The sequence below is a fragment of the Pseudophryne corroboree genome, unplaced genomic scaffold (genome assembly GCF_028390025.1).
Source record: "Pseudophryne corroboree isolate aPseCor3 unplaced genomic scaffold, aPseCor3.hap2 scaffold_2185, whole genome shotgun sequence".
Lineage (NCBI taxonomy): Eukaryota > Metazoa > Chordata > Amphibia > Anura > Myobatrachidae > Pseudophryne > Pseudophryne corroboree.
In genome coordinates, this window is record NW_026968832.1 from 47399 (window position 1) to 65999 (window position 18601).

At 47.1% G+C, this 18601-nt stretch overlaps 11 non-coding genes and 1 pseudogene across 11 annotated transcripts; 7 read left to right on the top strand and 5 right to left on the bottom strand.

Moving 5' to 3' along the window:
- Positions 1-9735: 9735 nt before the first annotated feature.
- On the bottom strand, positions 9736-9898 carry LOC135007528 (U1 spliceosomal RNA). The gene has a single exon (XR_010207475.1). It is a non-coding gene; the product is annotated as a U1 spliceosomal RNA (small nuclear RNA).
- Positions 9899-10050: 152 nt separating this feature from the next.
- Positions 10051-10214, bottom strand: LOC135007515 (U1 spliceosomal RNA). The gene has a single exon (XR_010207464.1). It is a non-coding gene; the product is annotated as a U1 spliceosomal RNA (small nuclear RNA).
- Positions 10215-10889: 675 nt separating this feature from the next.
- LOC135007523 (U1 spliceosomal RNA) lies at positions 10890-11052 on the bottom strand. The gene has a single exon (XR_010207471.1). It is a non-coding gene; the product is annotated as a U1 spliceosomal RNA (small nuclear RNA).
- Positions 11053-11204: 152 nt separating this feature from the next.
- LOC135007531 (U1 spliceosomal RNA) lies at positions 11205-11368 on the bottom strand. The gene has a single exon (XR_010207477.1). It is a non-coding gene; the product is annotated as a U1 spliceosomal RNA (small nuclear RNA).
- A 593-nt stretch (positions 11369-11961) lies between these two features.
- LOC135007536 (U1 spliceosomal RNA) lies at positions 11962-12089 on the bottom strand (annotated as a pseudogene).
- A 144-nt stretch (positions 12090-12233) lies between these two features.
- Positions 12234-12349, top strand: LOC135007546 (U5 spliceosomal RNA). Its single transcript, XR_010207488.1, has one exon. It is a non-coding gene; the product is annotated as a U5 spliceosomal RNA (small nuclear RNA).
- Positions 12350-12619: 270 nt separating this feature from the next.
- Positions 12620-12735, top strand: LOC135007551 (U5 spliceosomal RNA). Its single transcript, XR_010207493.1, has one exon. It is a non-coding gene; the product is annotated as a U5 spliceosomal RNA (small nuclear RNA).
- Positions 12736-12999: 264 nt separating this feature from the next.
- Positions 13000-13115, top strand: LOC135007541 (U5 spliceosomal RNA). Its single transcript, XR_010207483.1, has one exon. It is a non-coding gene; the product is annotated as a U5 spliceosomal RNA (small nuclear RNA).
- A 274-nt stretch (positions 13116-13389) lies between these two features.
- On the top strand, positions 13390-13505 carry LOC135007544 (U5 spliceosomal RNA). The gene has a single exon (XR_010207486.1). It is a non-coding gene; the product is annotated as a U5 spliceosomal RNA (small nuclear RNA).
- A 275-nt stretch (positions 13506-13780) lies between these two features.
- Positions 13781-13896, top strand: LOC135007549 (U5 spliceosomal RNA). Its single transcript, XR_010207491.1, has one exon. It is a non-coding gene; the product is annotated as a U5 spliceosomal RNA (small nuclear RNA).
- A 274-nt stretch (positions 13897-14170) lies between these two features.
- LOC135007538 (U5 spliceosomal RNA) lies at positions 14171-14286 on the top strand. The gene has a single exon (XR_010207480.1). It is a non-coding gene; the product is annotated as a U5 spliceosomal RNA (small nuclear RNA).
- Positions 14287-14561: 275 nt separating this feature from the next.
- LOC135007556 (U5 spliceosomal RNA) lies at positions 14562-14677 on the top strand. The gene has a single exon (XR_010207498.1). It is a non-coding gene; the product is annotated as a U5 spliceosomal RNA (small nuclear RNA).
- Positions 14678-18601: the final 3924 nt, after the last annotated feature.

An 18601-nucleotide genomic window follows, 5' to 3' on the forward strand; every position in this document is an offset into this window, starting at 1 on the left:
GTAAAAGTCAGATTTCTTTGTCTCAGATCTTCCTCTAGCCTTGTTCTTCTTTCGAGAGTTCCCTTGTGCTGCCTCAGTTGGATCTCCTTCATTTGACAGGGGGTGCCCGAGCAGCAATCCTCCACAGCTCTGGCCCAACTCCTACTTACCTGCCAGGTGAGATACTATGATCTTCACTGTTAGGGCAATCAGGATGTGGAATTCCCTGCCAGGGAAGGTGGTAATGGCGGACTCTGTAATTGGATTTAAAAAAGGAATGGATACATTTCTGAATGAAAAAGCTATCCAAGGTTATAATACTTAAAATATCAACATGGTTAATCCGGGGGTAACATGAGTTGTAGTAGCTAACTAGTCATAAAACATTATTCAGCAAGTATGTAGAATCATCACAACTTAAAACAGGTTGAACACGATGGGCAATTTGCCTCTATTCAACCTCAAAAACTATGTTACTATATGTTACTATATTACTATGTTACTGTAGTATACAGAACACCACAATGCAATGAGCAGTGATAGTGAGCACTGATGAGGATACTAGAACTGACACTGAGCAGCAAGATGCAGCACTGGACTATTAGTAATGTACTGTAGTATGCTGAGCACAACAATGCAGCACAAGACAATGAGCAGTGATACTGAGCACTGATGAGGATACTACTGAGAACTGACACTGAGCAGGAGAGACACACTACTAGTATTACTGAGCAGCAATAAGTATCCACTGATACTGAGCACTGATATTGAGATTTCCACTGAGAGAACATAGCCACGTCCTCTCCGCTCTCTCTTCAATGCACGAGTAAAAATGGCGGCAACGCGCAGCTCTTTATATGGAATCCGAATCTCGCGAGAATCCGACAGCGGGATGATGACATTTTCCCTTGTTCAGGTTTTCCGAGTCAGGCGGGAACAACCGAGCCTGCCTCGGAGGAGGAGTTCGTGGGGTTCGTGGGGAATTCGGTTCTCGGAGAACCGAACCCGCTCCTCTCTACCTTATACCCATCAATTTTTTTTATTTTCAATCTAAGCCCCTGCAGTTTTCTGTAAGCATCTGCTTTGCTATGATGATCAACAAGTCACAAGGGCAAACACTCAGGGCTTGAGGTGTAGATCTTAGGACCAGCTGCTACAAGCATGGCAGAGGTGTCACTATCACTGGTGACACCCAGAGAGGTGGCGAGGGAGATTGTAATGCAGTGCGCGCAGATAAGCAGCGCAATGGTAAAAAGGAGGCATGGTTTCATAGGTAGGGGCGTGGCCTGGTGGCCTGAATCTACATTTTGTTGCTCCGGGTGTCCCGGGGGTTGGGGGCTGCACCGGGGACTAGTGTGTGAGCGGTGCTGGCTCCTGCACAGTGACATGGCATGGCCACTAGAGATGTGCACCGGAAATTTTTCGGGTTTTGTGTTTTGGTTTTGGGTTCGGTTCCGCGGCCGTGTTTTGGGTTCGAACGCGTTTTGGCTAAACCTCACCGAATTTTTTTTGTCGGATTCGGGTGTGTTTTGGATTCGGGTGTTTTTTTCAAAAAACCCTAAAAAACAGCTTAAATCATAGAATTTGGGAGTCATTTTGATCCCAAAGTATTATTAACCTCAATAACCATAATTTCCACTAATTTTCAGTCTATTCTTAACACCTCACACCTCACAATATTATTTTTAGTCCTAAAATTTGCACCGAGGTCGCTGGATGACTAAGCTCAGTGACCCAAGTGGCCGACACAAACACCTGGCCCATCTAGGAGTGGCACTGCAGTGTCACGCATGATGGCCCTTCCAAAAAACACTCCCCAAACAGCACATGACGCAAAGAAAAAAAGAGGCTCAATGAGGTAGCTGTGTGACTAAGCTCAGCGACCCAAGTGGCCGACACAAACACCTGGCCCATCTAGGAGTGGCACTGCAGTGTCACGCAGGATGGCCCTTCCAAAAAACACTCCCCAAACAGCACATGACGCAAAGAAAAAAAGAGGCGCAATGAGGTAGCTGTGTGACTAAGCTCAGCGACCCAAGTGGCCGACACAAACACCTGGCCCATCTAGGAGTGGCACTGCAGTTTCACGCAGGATGGCCCTTCCAGAAACACTCCCCAAACAGCACATGACGCAAAGAAAAAAAGAGGCGCAATGAGGTAGCTGTGTGACTAAGCTCAGCGACCCAAGTGGCCGACACAAACACCTGGCCCATCTAGGAGTGGCACTGCAGTGTCACGCAGGATGGCCCTTCCAAAAAACACTCCCCAAACAGCACATGACGCAAAGAAAAAAAGTGGCGCAATGAGGTAGCTGTGTGACTAAGCTCAGCGACCCAAGTGGACGACACAAACACCTGGCCCATCTAGGAGTGTCACTGCAGTGTCACGCAGGATGGCCCTTCCAAAAAACACTCCCCAAACAGCACATGACGCAAAGAAAAAAAGAGGCGCAATGAGGTAGCTGTGTGACTAAGCTCAGCGACCCAAGTGGCCGACACAAACACCTGGCCCATCTAGGAGTGGCACTGCAGTGTCACGCAGGATGGCCCTTCCAAAAAACACTCCCCAAACAGCACATGACGCAAAGAAAAATAAAAGAAAAAAGAGGTGCAAGGTGGAATTGCCTTGGGCCCTCCCACCCACCCTTATGTTGTATAAACAGGACATGCACACTTTAACCAACCCATCATTTCAGTGACAGGGTCTGCCACACGACTGTGACTGAAATGACGGGTTGGTTTGGACCCCCACCAAAAAAGAAGCAATAAATCTCTCCTTGCACAAACTGGCTCTATAGAGGCAAGATGTCCACCTCATCATCATCCTCCGATTCATCACCGTGTACATCCCCCTCCTCACAGATTATCAATTCGTCCCCACTGGAATCCACCATCTCAGCTCCCTGTATACTTTGTGGAGGCAATTGCTGCTGGTCAATGTCTCCACGGAGCAATTGATTATAATTCATTTTAATGAACATCATCTTCTCCACATTTTCTGGAAGTAACCTCGTACGCCGATTGCTGACAAGGTGAGCGGCGGCACTAAACACTCTTTCGGAGTACACACTTGTGGGAGGGCAACTTAGGTAGAATAAAGCCAGTTTGTGCAAGGGCCTCCAAATTGCCTCTTTTTCCTGCCAGTATACGTACGGACTGTCTGACGTGCCTACTTGGATGCGGTCACTCATATAATCCTCCACCATTCTTTCAATGGTGAGAGAATCATATGCAGTGACAGTAGACGACATGTCCGTAATCGTTGGCAGGTCCTTCAGTCCGGACCAGATGTCAGCATCAGCAGTCGCTCCAGACTGCCCTGCATCACCGCCAGCGGGTGGGCTCGGAATTCTGAGCCTTTTCCTCGCACCCCCAATTGCGGGAGACTGTGAAGGAGGAGCTGTTGACCGATCAAGTTCCGCTTGACTTGATAATTTTCTCACCAGCAGGTCTTTGAACCCCTGCAGACTTGTGTCTGCCGGAAAGAGAGATACAACGTAGGTTTTAAATCTAGGATCGAGCACGGTGGCCAAAATGTAGTGCTCTGATTTCAACAGATTGACCACCCGTGAATCCTGGTTAAGCGAATGAAGGGCTCCATCCACAAGTCCCACATGCCTAGCGGAATCGCTCTGTCTTAGCTCCTCCTTCAATGTCTCCAGCTTCTTCTGCAAAAGCCTGATGACGGGAATGACCTGACTCAGGCTGGCAGTGTCTGAACTGACTTCACGTGTGGCAAGTTCAAAAGGTTGCAGAACCTTGCACAACGTTGAAATCATTCTCCACTGCGCTTGAGACAGGTGCATTCCACCTCCTATATCGTGGTCAGATGTATAGGCTTGAATGGCCTTTTGCTGCTCCTCCATCCTCTGAAGCATATAGAGGGTTGAATTCCACCTCGTTTCCACTTCTTGCTTCAGATGATGGCAGGGCAGGTTCAGGCGTTTTTGGTGTTGCTCCAGTCTTCTGTACGTGGTGCCTGTACGCCGAAAGTGTCCCGCAATTCTTGTGGCCACCGACAGCATCTCTTGCACGCCCCTGTCGTTTTTTAAATAATTCTGCACCACCAAATTCAAGGTATGTGCAAAACATGGGACGTGCTGGAATTTGCCCAGATATAATGCACGCACAATATTGCTGGCGTTGTCCGATGCCACAAATCCACAGGAGAGTCCAATTGGGGTAAGCCATTCTGTGATGATCTTCCTCAGTTGCCGTAAGAGGTTTTCATCTGTGTGCGTATTCTGGAAAGCGGTGATACAAAGCGTAGCCTGCCTAGGAAAGAGTTGGCGTTTGCGAGATGCTGCTACTGGTGCCGCCGCTGCTGTTCTTGCGGCGGGAGTCAATACATCTACCCAGTGGGCTGTCACAGTCATATAGTCCTGAGTCTGCCCTGCTCCACTTGTCCACATGTCCGTGGTTAAGTGGACATTGGGTACAACTGCATTTTTTAGGACACTGGTAAGTCTTTTTCTGAGGTCTGTGTACATTTTCGGTATCGCCTGCCTAGAGAAATGGAACCTAGATAGTATTTGGTACCGGGGACACAGTACCTCAATCAAGTCTATAGTTGGCTCTGAAGTAATGATGGATACCGGAACCACGTTTCTCACTGCCCAGGATGCCAAGGCCTCAGTTATCCGCTTTGCAGCAGGATGACTGCTGTGATATTTCATCTTCCTCGCAAAGGACTGTTGGACAGTCAATTGCTTGGTGGAAGTAGTAAAAGTGGTCTTACGACTTCCCCTCTGGGATGACCATCGACTCCCAGCAGCAACAACAGCAGCGCCAGCAGCAGTAGGCGTTACACTCAAGGATGCATCGGAGGAATCCCAGGCAGGAGAGAACTCGTCAGAATTGCCAGTGACATGGCCTGCAGGACTATTGGCATTCCTGGGGAAGGAGGAAATTGACACTGAGGGAGTTGGTGGGGTGGTTTGCGTGAGCTTGGTTACAAGAGGAAGGGATTTACTGGTCAGTGGACTGCTTCCGCTGTCGCCCAAAGTTTTTGAACTTGTCACTGACTTATGATGAATGCGCTGCAGGTGACGTATAAGGGAGGATGTTCCGAGGTGGTTAACGTCCTTACCCCTACTTATTACAGCTTGACAAAGGCAACACACGGCTTGACACCTGTTGTCCGCATTTCTGTTGAAATACTTCCACACCGAAGAGCTGATTTTTTTGGTATTTTCACCAGGCATGTCAATGGCCATATTCCTCCCACGGACAACAGGTGTCTCGCCGGGTGCCTGACTTAAACAAACCACCTCACCATCAGAATCCTCCTTGTCAATTTCCTCCCCAGCGCCAGCAACACCCATATTCTCCTCATCCTGGTGTACTTCAACACTGACATCTTCAATCTGACTATCAGGAACTGGACTGCGGGTGCTCCTTCCAGCACTTGCAGGGGGCGTGCAAATGGTGGAAGGTGCATGCTCTTCACGTCCAGTGTTGGGAAGGTCAGGCATCGCAACCGACACAATTGGACTCTCCTTGTGGATTTGTGATTTTGAAGAACGCACAGTTCTTTGCTGTGCTTTTGCCAGCTTAAGTCTTTTCATTTTTCTAGCGAGAGGCTGAGTGCTTCCATCCTCATGTGAAGCTGAACCACTAGCCATGAAGATAGGCCAGGGCCTCAGCCGTTCCTTGCCACTCCGTGTGGTAAATGGCATATTGGCAAGTTTACGCTTCTCCGACGACGATTTTTATTTAGATTTTTGAGTCATTTTTTTACTGATCTTTTGTGTTTTGGATTTTACATGCTCTGTACTATGACATTGGGCATCGGCCTTGGCAGACGACGTTGATGGAATTTCATCGTCTCGGCCATGACTAGTGGCAGCAGCTTCAGCACGAGGTGGAAGTGGATCTTGATCTTTCCCTATTTTTGGAACCTCAACATTTTTGTTCTCCATATTTTAATAGGCACAACTAAAAGGCACCTCAGGTAAACAATGGAGATGGATGGATACTAGTATACTTATGGATGACGAGTGACTGACGACACAGAGGTAGCTACAGCCGTGGACTACCGTACTGCGTCTGCTAGTATAGAGATGATAATTAATGATATAAAAAAAAATATATATATAACTACTGTAGGTATATATAATATAATGACGGACCTGGTGGACACTGTCAGCAGACTGCTAAACTACTAGTATGAAGAAGATAGAAAAAAACTTCCACCACAGGTAGGTAGGTATACAATTATGGACGAGCACTGACGACACAGAGATAGCCACAGCCGTGGCCTACCGTACTGCGTCTGCTAGTATAGAGATGATAATTAATGATATAAAAAAAAATATATATAACTACTGTAGGTATATATAATATAATGACGGACCTGGTGGACACTGTCAGCAGACTGCTAAACTACTAGTATGAAGAAGATAGAAAAAAAAAACCACCACAGTTAGGTATACAATTATGGACGAGTGACGACACAGAGGTAGGTACAGCCGTGGACTACCGTACTGCGTCTGCTAGTATAGATAATATACTAAATATATTACTACTGTAGGTATATAATATAATGACGGACCTGGTGGACACTGTCAGCAGACTCCTAAACTACTAGTATGAAGAAGATAGAAAAAAAAACCCCACCACAGGTAGGTATACAATTATGGACGAGCACTGACGACACAGAGGTAGGTACAGCCGTGGACTACCGTACTGCATCTGCTAGTATAGATAATATAATAAATATATTACTACTGTAGGTATATAATATAATGACGGACCTGGTGGACACTGTCAGCAGACTGCTAAACTACTAGTATGAAGAAGATAAAAAAAAAACCCACCACATGTAGGTAGGTATACAATTATGGACGAGCACTGACGACACAGAGATAGCCACAGCCGTGGACTACCGTACTGCGTCTGCTAGTATAGATAATATAATAAATATATTACTACTGTAGGTATATAATATAATGATGGACCTGGTGGACACTGTCAGTAGACTCCTAAACTACAAGTATGAAGAAGATAGAAAAAAAAAAACCACCACAGGTAGGTAGGTATACAATTATGGACGAGCACTGACGACACAGAGATAGCCACAGCCGTGGACTACCGTACTGCGTCTGCTAATATAGAGATGATAAAGATGAAAAAAAAAATATAACACTACTGCAGGTAAATATTTATATAATATATGTATGACGGACCTGCTGGACACTGTCAGCAGAATGCATTTATAGAATAAAAAAAAAACACCACAGGAGTGTTTAACTTTTTCAGGCAGACAATATACTGGTGGTCACACTGGCAGCAAAAGTGTGCACTGTACTCCTGCTATAACTGCTCCCCAGTCTCCCCCACAATTAAGCTGTGTGAGCAGTGAGCACTCAGCACAGTCAGATATACATAGATGATATATCATGCAGCACACTGAGGCTGAGCACAGATATGGTATGTGTATCGTTTTTTTTCAGGCAGAGAACGTATTATAAATAATAAAACTGGTGGTCACTATCAGCAAAACTCTGCACTACTGAGTACTCCTGACAAGTTCAACTGCTCCCCAAATTAGTAGTAAATCAAATGTCACTCGTCTCTATCTTCTAATCTAAACGGAGAGGACGCCAGCCACGTCCTCTCCCTATCAATCTCAATGCACGTGTGAAAATGGCGGCGACGCGCGGCTCCTTATATAGAATCCAAGTCTCGTGAGAATCCGACAGCGGGATGATGACGTTCGGGCGCGCTCGGGTTAACCGAGCAAGGCGAGAGGATCCGAGTCTGCTCGGACCCGAGCAAAAAAGGGTGAAGTTCGGGCGGGTTCGGATTCCGAGGAACCGAACCCGCTCATCTCTTATGGCCACCCAGCATGACGCCTCCCTTCTTGACCATGCTGTAATTGCAGTCGCACTGCAGTTCAGCGTGATCATAAAAAATGGTGTAGCCTCCTGCTGGTGCAGACTGTATGTGCGCGCAGGAAGCCGCCACCATTTTTGTGATCACAGCGGCTGAATGTGATGTCATACAGCTGCTGTGACCACGCCCCCTGTGTCTCCTCCATTGCAGACCCCATTTTGAAGCCTTGCCCCCGCACCGCTCCATCCCTGACTTGGAAATGGAGTGTTGCTGACCCCCCTCTCCCCCCCTGCCCCGATTGACAGGCAGAGGCGATCGCATTCTCTGCGGGGTGCCGCAGAAAATGCAGGCACATGCGTATGCTCTTAGCAATTTTTGCAGTTGGATCACTTATTGTGATTGCAATCCAACCTGAATCAGGCCCTATTACCTATCACAATGCGCTGCGGGCAGTACAAAATTGGTTTAATATAGGAGAAAAACCCCCAGACCTGTGCTCCTTAACTGTACCTGGTGGCTAGTGGAGCGGCTGCCCAGTAATCAGTGTCCACGCCAGTGCGCACACGGTCCACCCCCTACGGCCACGCTCCCCTTCATCAGCGGCCTCGTGATCCGGAAGGGCGGTGTGTGTGTGACTGACCTTAGGAAGAAACCGGAGCCTCCGCTGCAGTGACCCAGCAACCAGGGCACGGGAGTATACAGCGCCGCTGGGAGTGATGAAGCTGCAGTAAAGATGTCTATTAGACCTAGCCTGCTGCAGCCCTTGTAGATTCTCATAAAACAAGTTCTTCTTTTCTTGTCAAAATGAATAGCTAAGAATTGGCTTCCTGAGGCAGGCCCCTGTTAAGTGGCCTGCTACTGAAGGCACCAACTACAAACTGAGCTCCCTGTTCATGGAAGCGGGGTTATAGAGGAGGATGCGCTGAGCATCTTGGGAACAGTCAAAAGCTTTGAGTCGGTTGGTGCCTCAGATCAAGATCCTACTCTACACCCCAATGTGAATCCTTGTGGAGTCCTGTGTACCCCACAGAAGAAATTAATGTGTCACACCCATTGGCAGCAACCTTAGAATAGCTGCTGATGGGCACAATTGAGAAAGGAAGGGGGGGGGGGGACATTTGAATCCAGCACATAGATGCAATTCAAATATGTAATTTGTACCTTCCTATTTTAAAATATAATGGATGAACTTCACCCTGTGAGAACAATCTTCATGATCAAGAGATCTCATATGCAAAATAAGTATGAGTTGGGATAGGGCTGGGGAGGGTGGCTGCTCGGGCAGCCCCTCCCCCATCAAGTTAAGGAGATTCAACTGAGGAAGCACAAGGGAACTCTCGTCTGGGGACAACAACTGCAGGGAGACCACATCTTTTCAGATGAACATGGGAGGGCGGAAGGCTGCCTAATACTGAAGCACCATCAAATATCAAACCATATGCAACAACTAGTACAAGCATTCCTGGGGGAAGGTCTGCAGCAGACGGATTTGCATACGGTGATGTCATCCAAGCAGTGGGCCAAAGTTGGCTGGAACCCTCATCTGCATATGAAAAGAGAAAAGGGGCATGCAGGGCATGGCGGCCTTTTGCGGTGCTTGGATGACCCCTAGTTCGCATTAAACACCCCCACCCTCCTTTGGTGTGGGGCTCATGTTGGCTATGCCCCAGCCCCTGAAGCATTCAAGCTGATTTCTTGCAGCAGCTGGGCACTGTAAAAGCTCCAGAGCTGCTCTGTAAGGCAACTAAAAGGGTGTGGGCCCTGCAGCACTACCTGTAGTTCGCATTGTGCGTTGGAAGGCACAAAGTAAGCAGACGGGAGAAGTCAGGATAGTGCGCAAGGGCATAGAAGGGAGTGGCTCCAGAAAAGAGAAGTGGAAACAGACAGCAAACTAGGCTGGAGAGAGACCTGAGACAAAGAGATCTGAATTATACGAGAGCCGACCAGGGGAAACACAAATTATGCAATCAAGTTTCCCACATTTGGGGAAATCACAGGAGCAGCACACCCAGAGTGCAATGGGTGAGCCTTGCCCTGGGAGAAGCACCTTCATGATCATAGTATCTCACCTGGCAGGTAAGTAGGAGTTGGACTAGAGCTGGGGAGGGTCACTGCTCGGGCACCCCCCTGTCAAGTGAAGGAGATCCAACTGAGGCAGCACAAGGGAACTCTCGAAAGAAGAACAAGGCTAGAGGAATATATGAGACAAAGAAATCTGACTTTTACCAGAGCTGACCAGAGGAAAACACAAACACAGTCCCCCACTACCACAAAAAATGCAGGCGAGTTTCCCACATTTGGGGAAATCACAGGGGTCAGTATACCCAGAATGCAATGAATGAACCTCACCCTGGGTGAACAATCTTCATGACCATGGTGTCTCCTATGCAAAATAAGTATGATTTGGGATAGGGCTGGGAGGGCCGCTGCTCAGGCACATCTCTGTCAAGTAAAGGAGATTCAACTGAGGCAGCACAAGGGAACTCTCATCTGGGGACAACAACTGCAGGGAGAACACATATTTTCAGATGAACATGGGAGGGCAGAAGGCTGCCTAATACTGAAGCACCCCCAAACAACAAACCAAATGCAACAACTAGTGCAAGCATTCCTGGGGCAAGGCCTGCAGCAGATGGATTTGCATATGGTGATGTCATCCAAGCAGTGGGTCAAAGTTGGCTTCAACCCTCATCTGCATATGAAAAGAGAAAAGGGGCGTGCAGGGCATGGCGGCCTTTTGCGGTGCTTGGATTACCCCTAGTTCGCATTAAACACCCCCACCCACCTTTGGTGTGGGGCTCATGTTGGCCATGCCCCATCCCCTGAAGCATTCAAGCTGATTTCTTGCAGCAGCTGGGCACTGTAACAGCTCCAGAGCTGCTATTTAAGGCAAGTAAAAGATTGTGTGGGCCCTGCAGCACTACCTGTAGTTTGCATTGTGCATTGGAAGGCACAAAGTAAGCAGACGGGAGGAGAAGTCAGGATAGTGCACAAGGGTATAGAAGGGAGGGGCTCAAGATAAAAGAAGTGGAAACAGACAGCAAACTAGGCTGGAGAAAGACCTGAGACAAAGAGATCTGAATTATACGAGAGCCGACCAGAGGAAACACAAATTATGCAGTCAAGTGTCCCACATTTGGGGAAATCGTAGGAGCAGCACACCCAGAGTGCAATGGGTGAGCCTTGCCCTGGGAGAAGCACCTTCCTGATCATAGTATCTCACCTGGCAGGTAAGTAGGAGTTGGGCTAGAGCTGGGGAGGGTCGCTGCTCGGGCACCCCCCTGTCAAGTGAAGGAGATCCACCTGAGGCAGCACAAGGGAACTCTCGAAAGAAGAACAAGGCTAGAGGAAAATCTGAGACAAAGAAATCTGAGTTTTAACAGAGCTGACCAGAGGAAAGCACAAACACAGTCCCCCACTACCACAAATAATGCAGTCGAGTTTCCCACATTTGGGTAAATCACAGGGGTCAGCATACCCAAAATGCAATGAATGAACCTCACCCTGGGAGAACAATCTTCATGACCATGGTATCTCCTATGCAAAATAAGTATGATTTGGGATAGGGCTGGGGAGGGCCGCTGCTCATGCACATCTCTGTCAAGTAAAGGAGATTCAACTGAGGCAGCACAAGGGAACTCTCATCTGGGGACAACAACTGCAGGGAGAACACATATTTTCAGATGAACATGGGAGGGCAGAAGGCTGCCTAATACTGAAGCACCCCCAAACAACAAACCAAATGCAACAACTAGTGCAAGCATTCCTGGGGGAAGTTCTGCAGAAGACGGATTTGCATACGGTGATGTCATCCAAGCAGTGGGCCAAAGTTGGCTGGAACCCTCATCTGCATATGAAAAGAGAAAAGGGGTATGCAGGGCATGGCGGCCTTTTGCGGCGCTTGGATGACCCTTAGTTCGCATTAAACACCCCCACCCTCCTTCGGTGTGGGGCTCATGTTGGCCATGCCCCATCCCCTGAAGCATTCAAGCTGATTTCTTGCAGCAGCTTGGCACTGTATCAGCTCCAGAGCTGCTCTGTAAGGCAAGTAAAAGGGTGTGGGCCCTGCAGCACTACCTGTAGTTTGCATTGTGCATTGGAAGGCACAAAGTAAGCAGACAGGAGGAGAAGTCAGGATAGTGCACAAGGGTATAAAAGCGAGTTTCCCACATTTGGGAAAATCACAGGGGTCAGCATACCCAGAATGCAATGAATGAACCTCACCCTGGGAGAACAATCTTCATGACCATGGTATCTCCTATGCAAAATAAGTATGATTTGGGATAGGGCTGGGGAGGGCCGCTGCTCAGGCACATCTCTGTCAAGTAAAGGAGATTCAACTGAGGCAGCACAAGGGAACTCTCATCTGGGGACAACAACTGCAGGGAGAACACATATTTTCAGATAAAAATCTTGGTCATGCTCTGGTTTCTCTTCAGAACGAACAAATCTTTCGCCTTTTATTAAAGATTTCCGTGGAGAGGAGCAAAACCGAGTTTTATCTCAATTTTTGCATGCCCCATCTTTTTGGGGTTTCTTTTATCGGTTTAAAGATAGAATGAGTGTGCTTTAATGTAAGCTCATTTGCATAGAAATGACAGTAAATGTTTGTTTCTTTTCAAACAGAACTTTCTTGACCATGCTACTTGCTTGAAAGATCTGGGAGCACATGGAATACAGTACAAACCATGCTTATAGCAAGGAGAAGCCAGGTGAGAAATCTGCTTACTTTCAAGTTGGGCGCTCACTTTGATCTGAATGAGGACTGCTGGCACAGCATTTAGGCGACAGGTGGAATCTTGGTCATGCTCTGGTTTCTCTTCAGAACGAACAAATCTTTCGCCTTTTATTAAAGATTTCTGTGGAGAGGAGCAAAACTGAGTTTTATCTCAATTTTTGCATGCCCCATATTATTGGGGTTTCTTTTATCAGTTTCTTGTTAGCTTTAATGTAAGTTTATTTGCATAACAATGACTATAAATGTCTGTTTCTTTTCAAGCAGAACTTTCTTGACCATTCTAATTGCTTGAAAGATCTGGGAGCACATGGAAAAGAGTACAAACCATGCTTATAGCAAGGGGAAGCCTGGTGAGAAATCTGCTTTCTTTCTTTCAAATTGGGTGCTCACTTTGCGCTGAATGAGGACTGCTGGCATGGCACTCAGGCGACAGGTGGAATCTTAGTCATACTCTGGTTTCTCTTCAAAACGAACAGATCTTTCGCCTTTTACTAAAGATTTCCGTGGAGAGGAGCAAAACTGAGTTTTATCTCAATTTTTGCATGCTCCGTCTTATTGGGGTTTCTTTTATCGGTTTAAAGATAGAACGAGTGTGCTTTAATGTAAGCTCATTTGCATAGAAATGACAGTAAATGTTTGTTTCTTTTCAAACAGAACTTTCTTGACTATACTAAATGCTTGAAAGATCTGGGAGCACATGGAAAAGAGTACAAACCATGTTTATAGCAAGGGGAAGCCTGGTGAGAAATCTGCTTTCTTTCTTTCAAATTGGGTGCTCACTTTGAGCTGAATGAGGACTGCTGGCATGGCACTCAGGCGACAGGTGGAATCTTGGTCATGTTCTGGTTTCTCTTCAGAACGAACAAATCTTTCGCCTTTTACTAAAGATTTCCGTGGAGAGGAGCAAAACTGAGTTTTATCTCAATTTTTGCATGCCCCATCTTATTGGGATTTTATTTTATCGGTTTAAAGATAGAACGAGTGTGCTTTAATGTAAGCTCATTTGCATAGAAATGACAGTAAATGTTTGTTTCTTTTCAAACAGAACTTTCTTGACCACACTAATTGCTTGAAAGATCTGGGAGCACATGGAAAAGAGTACAAACCATGTTTATAGCAAGGGGAAGCCTGGTGAGAAATCTGCTTTCTTTCTTTCAAATTGGGTGCTCACTTTGAGCTGAATGAGGATTGCTGGCATGGCACTCAGGCGACAGGTGGAATCTTGGTCATGCTCTGGTTTCTCTTCAAAACAAACAGATCTTTCGCCTTTTACTAAAGATTTCCGTGGAGAGGAGCAAAACTGAGTTTTATCTCAATTTTTGCATGCTCCGTCTTATTGGGGTTTCTTTTATCGGTTTAAAGATAGAACGAGTGTGCTTTAATGTAAGCTCATTTGCATAGAAATGACAGTAAATGTTTGTTTCTTTTCAAACAGAACTTTCTTGACTATACTAATTGCTTGAAAGATCTGGGAGCACATGGAAAAGAGTACAAACCATGTTTATAGCAAGGGGAAGCCTGGTGAGAAATCTGCTTTCTTTCTTTCAAATTGGGTGCTCACTTTGAGCTGAATGAGGACTGCTGGCATGGCACTCAGGCGACAGGTGGAATCTTGGTCATGTTCTGGTTTCTCTTCAGAACGAACAAATCTTTCGCCTTTTACTAAAGATTTCCGTGGAGAGGAGCAAAACTGAGTTTTATCTCAATTTTTGCATGCCCCATCTTATTGGGGTTTTATTTTATCGGTTTAAAGATAGAACGAGTGTGCTTTAATGTAAGCTCATTTGCATAGAAATGACAGTAAATGTTTGTTTCTTTTCAAACAGAACTTTCTTGACCACACTAATTGCTTGAAAGATCTGGGAGCTCATGGAAAAGAGTACAAACCATGTTTATAGCAAGGGGAAGCCTGGTGAGAAATCTGCTTTCTTTCATTCAAATTGGGTGCTCACTTTCAGCTGAATGAGAACTGCTGGCATGGCACTCAGGCGACAGGTGGAATCTTGGTCATGCTCTGGTTTCTCTTCAGAACTAACAAATATTTCGCCTTTTATTAAAGATTTCCGTGGAGAGGAGCAAAACTGAGTTTTATCTCAATTTTTGCATGCCCCATATTATTGGGGTTTCTTTTATCAGTTTAAAGACAGAACGAGTGTGCTTTCTTGTTAGCTTTAATGTAAGTTTATTTGCATAACAATGACAGTAAATGTTGTTTCTTTTCAAACAGAACTTTCTTGACCATGCTACTTGCTTAAAGGTCTGGGAGCACATGGAAAACAGTACAAACCATGCAGTATCACAAGAGCCTTTATTTGATCTTTCATGAAGATAGAGCAGAATTGAGGACACGTCAACAATTTCTGCCGGAGGTGGTTCATCTTTCCACATGGTGCCTTTGGCCACTGACACCTTCGTTGAGTCAAAGTCTCTGGCTGTGGTCAGAACTTTGAAAATGTATGTCACCAGAACGGTTCAGATTAGGAAAACAGAGGCTCTGTTTGTCCTGTATGCTCCCAACAGGATTTGGTGTCCTGCTTCCATGCAGACCATTATGCGCTGGATCTGTGGTAAGATTCAGCATGCTCGTTCCACGGCAGGATTGCCGTTACTGAAGTAGGTGAAGACCCATTCTACTAGAAAGGTGGGTTCATCCTTGGCAGCTGGTCGGGGAGTCTCGGCATTGCAACTTTGCCGAGCAGCTATTTAGTAAACACTTTTGCTAAGTTTTACAAGTTTGATACCTTGGCTGATGATAACCTTAAGTTGGGTCATTCGGTGCTGCAGAGTCGTACGCACTCTCCCACCCGTTCAAGAGCTTTGGTATAACCCCATGGTTCTTAATGTGACCCCAGCATCCTCTAGGTCGTATGAGAAAATAGGATTTTAATACCTACCGGTAAATCCTTTTCTCTTAGTCTGTAGAGGATGCTGGGCACCCGTCCCAGTCCATACTGTGTCTGCAGTTATTACTTGTGGTTATACACATGTTGTGTTATGGTTCTGGTCAGCTTTTTGCTGCAATTGTTCATGCCGTTGGCTTGTGTTCTGTTGAATGCCACGTTCTGCGGCATGTTTAAGGTGTGAGCTGGTAAGATGCTCACCTTAGTTTAACAATAAATCCTTTCCTCGAAATGTCCGTCTCCCTGGGCACAGTTCCTATAACTGGAGTCTGGAGGAGGGGCATAGAGGGAGGAGCCAGTTCACACCCTTTGAAAGTCTTAAAGTGCCCATGTCTCTTGCGGATCCCGTCTATACCCCATGGTTCTTAATGTGACCCCAGCATCCTCTACGGACTAAGAGAAAAGAATGCCCTTGCGCACTATCCTGACTTCTCCTCCCGTCTGCTTACTTTGTGCCTTCCAACGCACAATGCGAACTACAGGTGGTGCTGCAGGGCCCACACCCTTTTACTTGCCTTACAGAACAGCTCTGGAGCTGTTACAGTGCCCAGCTGCTGCAAGAAATCAGCTTGAATGCTTCAGGGGATGGGGCATGGCCAACATGAGCCCCACACCAAAGGAGGGTGGGGGTGTTTAATGTGAACTAGGGGTCATCCAAGCACTGCAAAAGGCCGCCATGCCCTGCATGCCCCTTTTCTCTTTTCATATGCAGATGAGGGTTCCAGTCAACTTTGGCCCACTGCTTGGATAACATCACCGTATGCAAATCCGTCTGCTGCAGACCTTCCCCCAGGAATGCTTGTACTAGTTGTTGCATATGGTGCTTCAGTATTAGGCAGCCTTCCGCCCTCCCATGTTCATCTGAAAAGATGTGGTCTCCCTGCAGTTGTTGTCCCCAGACGAGAGTTCCCTTGTGCTTCCTCAGTTGAATCTCCTTAACTTGACGGGGGAGGTGCTGCCCGAGCAGCCCTCCCCAGCCCTATCCCAACTCATATTTATTTTGCATATGAGATCTCTTGATCATGAAGATTGTTCTCACAGGGTGAGGTTCATCCATTATATTTTAAAATAGGAAGGTACGAATTACATATTTGAATTGCATCTATGTGCTGGATTCAAATGTCCCCCCCCCCTTCCTTTCTCAATTGTGCCCGTCAGCAGCTATTCTAAGGTTGCTGCCAATGGGTGTGACACATTAATTTCTTCTGTGGGGTACACTGGACTCCACAAGGATTCACATTGGGGTGTAGAGTAGGATCTTGATCTGAGGCACCAACCGGCTCAAAGCTTTTGACTGTTCCCAAGAAGCTCAGTGCATTCTCCTCTATAACCCCGCTTCCATGAACAGGGAGCTTAGTTTGTAGTTGGTGCCTTCAGTAGCAGGCCAATTAACAGGGGCCTGCCTCAGGCAGCCTATTCTTAGCTATTAATTTTGACAAGAAAAGAAGAACTTGTTTTATGAGAATCTACAAGGGCTGCAGCAGGCTAGGTCTAATAGACATCTTTACTGCAGCTTCATCACTCCCAGCGGCGCTGTATACTCCCGTGCCCTGGTTGCTGGGTCACTGCAGCGGAGGCTCCGGTTTCATCCTAAGGTCAGTCACACACACACCACCCTTCCGGATCACGAGGCCGCTGCTGAAGGGGAGCGAGGCCGTAGGGGGTGGGCCGTGTGCGCACTGCGGTGGACACTGATTACTGGGCAGCCGCTCCACTAGCCACCAGGTACAGTTAAGGAGCACAGGTCTGGGGGTTTTTCTCCTATATTAACCCAATTTTGTACTGCCCGCAGCGCATTGTGATAGGTAATAGGGCCTGATTCAGGTTGGATTGCAATCACAATAAGCGATCCAACTGCAAAAATTGCTAAGAGCATACGCATGTGCCTGCATTTTCTGCGGCACCCCGCAGAGAATGTGATCGCCTCTGCCTGTCAATCGGGGCGGGGAAGGGGGGGAGAGGTGGGTCAGCAACACTCCATTTCCAAGTCAGGGATGGAGCGGTGCGGGGGCAAGGCTTCAAAATGGGGTCTGCAACGGAGGAGACACAGGGGGCGTGGTCACAGCGACTGTATGACATCACATTCAGCCGCTGTGATCACAAAAATGGTGGCGGCTTCCTGCGCGCACATACAGTCTGCACCAGCAGGAGCCTACACCATTTTTTATGATCACGCTGAACTGCAGTGCGACTGCAATTACAGCATGGTCAAGAAGGGAGGCGTCATGCTGGGTGGCCATGCCCTGTCACTTTGCAGGAGCCAGCACCGCTCACACACTAGTCCCCGGGTGCAGCCCCCAACCCCCGGGACACCCGGAGCAACAAAATGTAGATTCAGGCCACCAGGCCACGCCCCTACCTATGAAACCATGCCTCCTTTTTACCATTGCACTGCTTATCTGCGCGCACTGCATTACAATCTCCCTCGCCACCTCTCTGGGTGTCACCAGTGATAGTGACACCTCTGCCATGCTTGTAGCAGCTGGTCCTAAGATCTACGCCTCAAACCCTGAGTGTTTGCCCTTGTGACTTGTTGATCATCATAGCGAAGCAGATGCTTACAGAAAACTGCAGGGGCTTAGATTGAAAATAAAAAAATTGATAGGGTATAAGGTAGAGAGGAGCGGGTTCGGTTCTCCGAGAACCGAATTCCCCACGAACTCCACGTGGTTTACACTGGTCCGAGGCAGGCTCGGTTGTTCCCGCCTGACTCGGAAAACCTGAACAAGGGAAAATGTCATCATCCCGCTGTCGGATTCTCGCGAGATTCGGATTCCATATAAAGAGCTGCGCGTTGCTGCCATTTTTACTCGTGCATTGAAGAGAGAGCGGAGAGGACGTGGCTATGTTCTCTCAGTGGAAATCTCAATATCAGTGCTCAGTATCAGTGGTTACTTATTGCTGCTCAGTAATACTAGTAGTGTGTCTCTCCTGCTCAGTGTCAGTTCTCAGTAGTATCCTCATCAGTGCTCAGTATCACTGTTCATTGTCTTGTGCTGCATTGTGTTGCTCAGCATAATACAGTACATTACTAATAGTCCAGTGCTGCATCTTGCTGCTCAGTGTCAGTTCTAGTATCCTCATCAGTGCTCACTATCACTGCTCATTGCATTGTGGTGTTCTGTATACTACAATAACATAGTAATATA